Source organism: Primulina tabacum, chromosome 16 (genome assembly GCF_025594145.1).
Source record: "Primulina tabacum isolate GXHZ01 chromosome 16, ASM2559414v2, whole genome shotgun sequence".
NCBI lineage: Eukaryota > Viridiplantae > Streptophyta > Magnoliopsida > Lamiales > Gesneriaceae > Primulina > Primulina tabacum.
Window position 1 is genome coordinate 14,310,314 of NC_134565.1, and position 8,542 is coordinate 14,318,855.

An 8,542-nucleotide genomic window follows, 5' to 3' on the forward strand; every position below is an offset into this window, starting at 1 on the left:
CATATAATGAAAATTGAAAATTTCTGCTGATCCATTTTTAACAGCTGTTAGTTTGGTGAAATGCTTCAACAAAATAGGCAGTTCAACTTTCTTTCTTCAATTAGCAATTAAACTAAATCATTTTATGGAATTAACTTATAAATTCCTTCATAAACATTCTATTTGATCTCAATCAAATTATAGTCATCAAATTCAGCTTCTTGAACTGTGACTTTCTCAACGGGACCACATAATCCGATACTTGTGTGACCCTCAATGGTTCACATCTCTATGTGATTCAGAACAACATTTATTATTATTTGGTCTTACTTTAATTAGCCTCATTTTTCATCAACTCCTTGATCAAGAATGTCAGAACTAATTCAATGAATTGTAACGTCCCGAAAATTTGAAGGTCCACGTGAATGCAAGCTGTTAAATTCCTTATGTATTTAAATTAAATGTTTTAATTGCATGGATTAAATATGCACATTGACATGTTTAAAATATACTTTTCTATGTGATTTCATTAAAATGTATTTTTAAAGGTTATTCGAGTTGCGATCAAGGAACGGAGATCAAGTGCTGAAAAATATAAAATGTTTTATTAAATAATTGTTTTTGATTATTTTTTGAAATATGATTGATGCTTTTTCTTTATTTTGAAAATAAGGAGTTTTGAGGTGATTTTATATGCCGGAACGTAATTTTATTAGTGTTCGATTTTCAACAAAAATACGAACGTTTTGGCAATCCGGCTAATAAATTCACAAACTTTATAAAAAAATATTTTAATTAAACACTAATGGGCTTATTGGGCCTAGTAAACCATGTTAATGGGCCTATGCTTTTGTTAGTATTTTAAATACTATTTAAAATACAAATCCTACCCCATACCCCATTAAAAACCCACGCCCCACTCTCCTAAAACATTAAAACTCTTTTTTTCATAAACCTCACGACATACACAAAGGTTTTGAGGAGGAAAGCATCGAAAATCTTCAAGGCATTGAAGCCAACGTCCCCTCGTCGTCGTTCTTTATATCATCAACGAATAATCGTGCGCTAAAAACGCAAAGGCACGCCATATTTTTTCCTTCAATCATCTATCACACCATAATATTTATTTGAACATATTTTGAATGAAAACAAGTGACACATCATGTTATTTTCGTAACTATGCACATGCATGTGATTAACTTGTGATTTTCGATTCCAAAAACTTGTTTCTATGTTGTCAAGGGGCTATCATGGTTAGGGTGTTGATCAAGGTTGTTTTACACAAGTGTCAGGACCCTAGAACACACACGAAAACATGATGAATGCACAAGAACAAAAGTTGTAGCCGATCGAGTGGTTTTCTATCATAGGGGTTCGGTTTTTCTTAAATAAATAGTAATCATTCAAATTGCATTAAAATAAACTATTCGTTTAAAATATTTGAAGTAAAACCGATTAAAAATATAGTTTGCAAAGAGAACTGGTTTAAAGAACATAAAGCAATCTCGAGAAAATCAGAGTATTTGAATCAACGTGCATAAATTCATAAAACAGGGGCGGTCCTCGGGTTTAGCCTCCTGCTCTGTCCAAGCCGGCTCATTGGTCCCCTCCTCTCGTCTCCTTATACTAGTCATCACCTGCATCGATCAAGTTTAGTGAGTCTAAATACTCAACATGTATAAACTGGAGATAACAAGTAATTCGTAATAAAATAACATGCTTCTTCAAAGTAGAATGTACATACATAAACTTGAACGTAATACATAAACATAGACGTGCCATCATCATAAAACTTTTCGTAAACATGCTTGTATCATACATACTTTTACATGCATAAACTTCATCATTTTGCGTAGAGGTATGTTTCAAAGCAAGTGACCCATACATAAATGTTCCTGGTCAGACTAAACCATAGTACAAGGCTGGCAGGGAAAATCCACTACCAGATACATGAGATCCCTGGTCATGCTTTACCGGGTGGATTGGTCCCTGTCATGCTTTTCTACTTCTCAATCTTGATCTAAACCCGGTCATGCTTTACCAAGGTGGATAAGTCCTCGACCAAGTTCACCGACTTCCAAACACGTTTAATTGGTCACAAGATATTTAGCATACCTCAAAAACATAAAAATATTTCTTTTGCATGTCGAACATACTTATGTAGAGTTGAAGGATTCATTGGGTCTTGCTTGGGGCCACTGCTGCACAAAGTAACACAATTTTCATACACTTAATTTTCATAACTTAAACGTAATAGTCATGCTCGTCACCTAAAACGGCACTTTACTTATGACGTTCTAAATTACTCGGGACTTGACCTCGTTTAATGTAATACCCGAGAATTTTGATTATTGTGATCTGAAATGATTTATTGATAATTGATTTGATTACAGACGAAAAGGATCAGACCGGAGAAGACTTGAATTATGTGCGAGGATTGAGCCTCACGCATATGCGTGACCCAGTAGGGCGCATATGCGCGAGGTAGGCAGAGAACCTCGCGCATATGCGCGACCAGGACCCGCACATATGTGCGAGTATGGCAGAGAACCTCGCGCATATGCGCCGGGAGATGACGCGCATATGCACGAGCTGTAGAATGGAAAATCCGGAGACCAGTAGGTCTCGCGCATATGCGCCGAGGGAGGTCGCGCATATGCGCGAGACGTGCAATACAAAGATGAAGCCACATGTCTTTTCTATGCAAGTTGTATATAAATTCTTCATTCCTCCTCAGAAGAACTCAACCAAAATGAGAAAAGCTCCTAAGAATCTTCATAGTTCTTTAAAGCATAAGAATTGAAATTTTACAAGATCCGTCAGGTAGAATTTCAATCTGATTTCAGTACTGTATTCCTATCAACAAAGGCTTCAACAGGACGTAAGTTTTCTTATGTTTTGATATGGTTTGAAAATATGATATGGAAAAAATCATGATGTGACTGATATTATCTGTTTATGAGATTGTGATTATTGTATAATCGAAATCAGATTGAAGAACAGATACCATATGGAATTGTTATAATTTTTCAGAATTGATTTGATTGAGATTATACAGATTTGATATCAGATTTGTCTTGTTATCGATTATGAGTTGTTGAGATTGATATCTGATTGATATTATATTGCTGGGTATATCGAGATTGTGTCATTATGCCGTTGAAACAGAATTAGATTGAATTCTGATTATATCCAGTATTGATTGAGTGGTATATTGATATTGTACTCCTCGATATTGTCATTATCAGATTGAGTATTGACAGGCTTCGAATTCGAGACTTCGACTTCGTCAGATCGACAAAAGAAAGGTATAAATCAATGTTGAACCGGGAAGATACGACTCGAGTTTGATTTGAATTGAGTTTTTCAAAACCACATACTTTTTGTTATTACATTGATATTTGCAATTTATGAGATTGATATGCTTAGTCTATTGATTTATAGTAGAGCATGTATAGATTCATGGGCAGATGTGCCTAGTCTTTGGCAGAGCCGCCAAGACACAAGACTTTTGGTGTATCGATGTTGCTTAGAAGTAGATCGACTTCTATCGCTGAGATTCGATACAGAATGTCAAAGTCTGAGTTCGACCAAGATCCCTAGATTGTAGATGAGTCGAGTCTGAGATTATGAGTCAAGAGTTTGATTTACAGTTTTATATCGATTCATGTCTTTCAGATGATGATGCATGTTATTGATATCTGTTTCATGCTTTTATATTTGTTATATGATTGCATGTACACATGATTTATACTGGGAATGTATTTCTCACCGGAGTTATCTGGCTGTTGTTGTGTTTGTATGTGTGCATGACAACAGGTGGGACAGGATCAGGGTCACGAAGAGGATGAGAGATTAAAGATTAGCGTGGAGATCCGGACTTAGATGTAGATTGGTTTTCCGCACTTGATGTAGTTGTTCAACCATAGTTGAGATAAATGTATTTGGTACAAGACTTGTACTTTACTGTTGATATCTATATCAGATTTATTATCTTATGTTCCGTATTTATGTATTTTTAAAAAAAAAAATTTAGACCATGATTAATTAATTGATCTTAATGATGATTAAGAAGATGAATTAGGTTTGGGTCTCCAGAGCAGGTGGTATCAGAGCAGTAGGTTCCTTAGACTGAGATAGAAGCTAGTGAGCGGGGTAGATTTAGTTTTCTTTCCTGCTTTTGCATGCTAGCATCAGTATGTTTTACTGCTTTGAAATACATGTTTACCTGATTATCTGATTTGATTGTAAACGTGTACTATTGAGAAATGAATCAGAACCGATTCTTGATCAGCAGTAACATGATCAAAGGAGGACTGAACAGGTTTGTTGTATTTGGTTACTAACCCTTCTGATAATCAGATATGCCTCCTCGAAGAGTCCCAGAATAGGGTAGTACCTCAACTAGTTCGATGGATGTGACAGCAACTTCTATGGAAACACTTTTGAAGAGATTTCAGTCGTTTAAACCGCCGACTCTGAAGGGTACAGAGAATTCTGTTGAGTGTGAGAGTTGGTTAGATGATATAGAGATGCTGTTTGATTCCTTGGATTATACAGACGAGCGTAGGGTTAGACTGATTGGACACCAATTGCATGACATTGCAAAGAATTTGTGTCTCACGACCAAGAGAGCGTTGGAGCATCGAGATACGACTATTAACTGGAACATCTTTAAGACTGAATTTTATCAAAGATTTTTCCCAGTGTCATACAGAAAGGACAAGGGTGCAGAGTTTGCAAATTTGAGACATGGTCAGTTGAATATAGAAGAATATGTGGCCAAGTTCTCTACCTTGTTGCGATTTGCTCCACACGTGGCTGAAAATGACGAAGCTGTTGCTGATCAGTTCATCAATGAGCTGAATCCTGATATTTTTTCATTGGTGAACACCGGGCGACCAAATAATTTTGCAGATGCTTTGAAAAGAGCCAAAGAAGCTGAAGCTGGCCTGATTAGGCAGAAAAGAGCTTCGTTTGTTCCTCCAATACCGAGACAGCAACAAACTTCTACTCCATCCCAGCAACCCCCTCCCTGATTTGAAAGTGGCAGTAGTAGTGGTGGAAAGAAAGATTATTTGAAAGCCAGAGGAAGACAGTTCAAGAGGTCTGGTAGTAGTTCATCTAGCTCGAGTGGTTCACGACAGAGCCAGAGTTATACCGGAGCTTATTACAGGACTTGTGGAGGAAGACATTCCACGGAGCAATGCCAAGGAGTATCAACATCTTCAGACAGCAGGGACACTTTGCTAGAGTATGTCGACAGAGTGGTTTCCAGAGATCCCAGGGAGCAGAATCATCAGGATTAGTGGCTCAGACTGATAGACGATCCTCAGCTGTTCACTCATTCCAGCCACCACCGACTACTCAGTCATAGCAGAGGCTAGGAGGAAGCCAGACTGTTAGCCATCCTCCTAGACAGCAAGCCAGAGTATTTGCTTTGACTGAAAAACAGGCTCAGGAAGCACCAGATGATGTTATTGCAGGTAATTGTTCTTAATATGGTTATCCTGCTTATGTATTGATTGATACAAGTGCATCCCATACATTTATTTCTGAGCGATTTGCGTTGATTCATGCATTGCCGGTTGAGTCATTATCTGTTGTAGTATCTGTCTCTTCTCCTTTAGGGAAAGGTTTGATATCAGTGAATTCTGTAAAACATTGTATGCTACACTATGACGGGCATGAGATTGAGTTAGAGTGTATTGTACTTGGGTTGTCTGATTTTGACTGCATTATTGGTATCGATATGCTGACCAAGTACAGAGCTACCGTAGATTGTTTCCAGAAGACTGTGAGATTCAGACCTGAGATGGCTGATGAATGGAAATTTTACGGTAAGGGTTCTAGATCTAGAATTTCTTTGATATCTGCATTATCTATGACTCGATTATTACAGAAAGGAGCAGAGGGATTCCTTGTCTATTCAGTAGATGTACTGAAGTCGAGTCCATAATTGGCATACCTGCCAGTGGTATGTGAGTTTGCTGATGTCTTCCCAGATGAGATTCCGGGTTTGCCTCCGATTCGAGAGATAGACTTCAGCATTGAGTTGATGCCAGGTACAGTTCCAATTTCTAGAGCTCCGTACAGAATGGCACCGATTGAATTGAAAGAATTGAAAGATCAGTTGGAAGATTTACTGGCCAAGGCCTACATCAGACCGAGTGTTTCTCCTTGGGGGTGCTCCAGTATTATTTGTGACAAAGAAAGACGGTTCTATGAGACTCTGTATTGACTACCGGCAACCGAACAAGGCTACGGTAAAGAATAAATATCCTTTGCCTCGTATCGATGATTTATTCGATCAGTTGCAGGGTTCTTCTGTTTATTCCAAGATCGATATGAGATCTGGATATCATCAGCTGAGAGTTAGAGATTCTGATATATCGAAGACAGCTTTCAGAACTAAGTATGGCCATTATGAGTTTATTATCATGCCTTTGGTTTAACTAATGATCCATTTGTATTTATGGGTCTCATGAACCGTGTATTTCAGAAATACCTCGATGATTTTGTGATTATTTTTATCGATGATATCTTGATTTATTCGAAGAATATGATTGATCATTTTGAGCATTTGAGAACTGTATTGAAAATTTTGAGGGCTGAGAAATTGTATGCCAAGCTGTCTAAATGTGAATTCTGGTTCAAACAAGTTGTATTTCTGGGTCATATCATATCTGGAGCTAGTATTTCTGTTGATCCTAGCAAGGTTGAGGCAGTGATCAGTTGACCTAGACCGACATCTGTGCCAGAGATACGCAGTTTAATGGGTTTAGCAGGATATTACCGACGATTTATTAAAGATTTCTTTAGTATTGCTAAACCTATTACTCAGTTGACTCAGAAGAACGCACCATTTGTTTGGTCAGAAGAATGTGAGTCATGTTTTCTCGAATTGAAGAAGAGATTGACCAATGCTCCGGTGTTGACTATCCCGTCAGGTACTGGTGATTTTGTTGTATTTTGTGATGCTTCTCACAGAGGACTAGGTTGTGTTTTGATGCAGCGGGGACATGTTATTGCTTATGCCTCGAGACAATTGAAGCCACGTGAGTCTCGCTATCCAATTCATGATCTTGAATTGGCAGCCATCGTCTTTGCACTGATGATTTGGCGACATTACCTATACGGTGAGAAGTTTAAGATTTATTCTGATCACAAGAGTCTGAAATATCTGTTTTCACAGTCATAATTGAATATGAGATAACGAAGATGGCTTGATTTATTGAAAGATTTTGATTGTGAAATCAAATACTATCCAGGGAAATCAAATGCAGCAGCTGATGCACTGAGTCGAAAGGTATGTTCTTTATCCTAATCGACGATTGGTGTTTCAAACTTGATGGAAGATTGTTGTTTGTCTGATTAGCATTTGAAACAGATTATAGACTATTGCGTGTTTTCTCTACCGCAAGTGAACGGTGTCAAGTTTAGATTACAGATATCGATCCCACGAGGAGTGTGTGTAAAAATGTATATCAGTTCTTGCAATTAAAATAGACTCAATTTTATTTAGAATAATCAATTAAAAGGCTGGTTTGCTTAATCGAATTAATTGAAAACAAAGGATTAATCTAATCTCCAAATTGAAAAATAACAATGAGAGAAAATATCTAGAGAAATGATTTCACTAGGTTTCCACGAAAATTATTCCCAGTTAAATTTATATCATGAATTCCAATTATTTAATGGCCAATAACACTTAATTATTTTATTACCCCTTTCTCAAGTGACGAATAAATTGTATCAATCAAAATTCGATTCAATTAGTTCTAATAAAATCTAAGTTTAATTGATAAATGCAAACGATGTTCTTACCTAAGCCTCGCTAAAGTTATACGCCTTTCGAATGATATAAACATTCAACGATGTATTTCTAATGATCTATAATCCTAGTCCTCTCCCGAGTTATAGAATTAATCAAACAACACACAATTTATGGCCAGTAAATTGCAGTGAAATGAATACAGAGAACAAAATTAAACAAAAGCGGAATTCAATCAAATAAACAACTACGTCAAATCATCGTATCCACAAAGTTACGTCATTCTCTAGACTAGAAAACTAGTTCATGATGAATTCTAAATAAAAGCAAAACATGTTTGAATATTTAGACATCGACACAATAGAAAATAAAGACGAAAGAATCAGATAACAAATCGGAAGTGTCGTCTCTGTCCCCAGATTCGTCGTTCTTCTTCTTTGATCTTGTTCCATCGCGTCTTTCCTCTCGAGAACAACTGCGTCGTATGTTTCTTTGCCTAGCATGGATAAATTTCTCGTATAGTTCTTTCCCAAGGCGGCTGATCCCCGTTTCTGACCTAGGATGCGGCTTTATATAGCTTTTTGGAACGCCGGGCGCGCGGTGGCGCGGCTGCGCGCACCATTTTGCCGTATGTCTTGTTGCTACGCGCGCGCGGTTGCGCGTGATGACGCGGGGCCGCGCGCGAGCTTCTGCCTGGTGGCTCGTGTCTGCGCGCGCGCGGTTGCGCGTGAAGTTGCGCGGCCGCGCGCGCGCCTCTGGTCTTCGTGCTTCATCTGTGCGCGGGCGGCT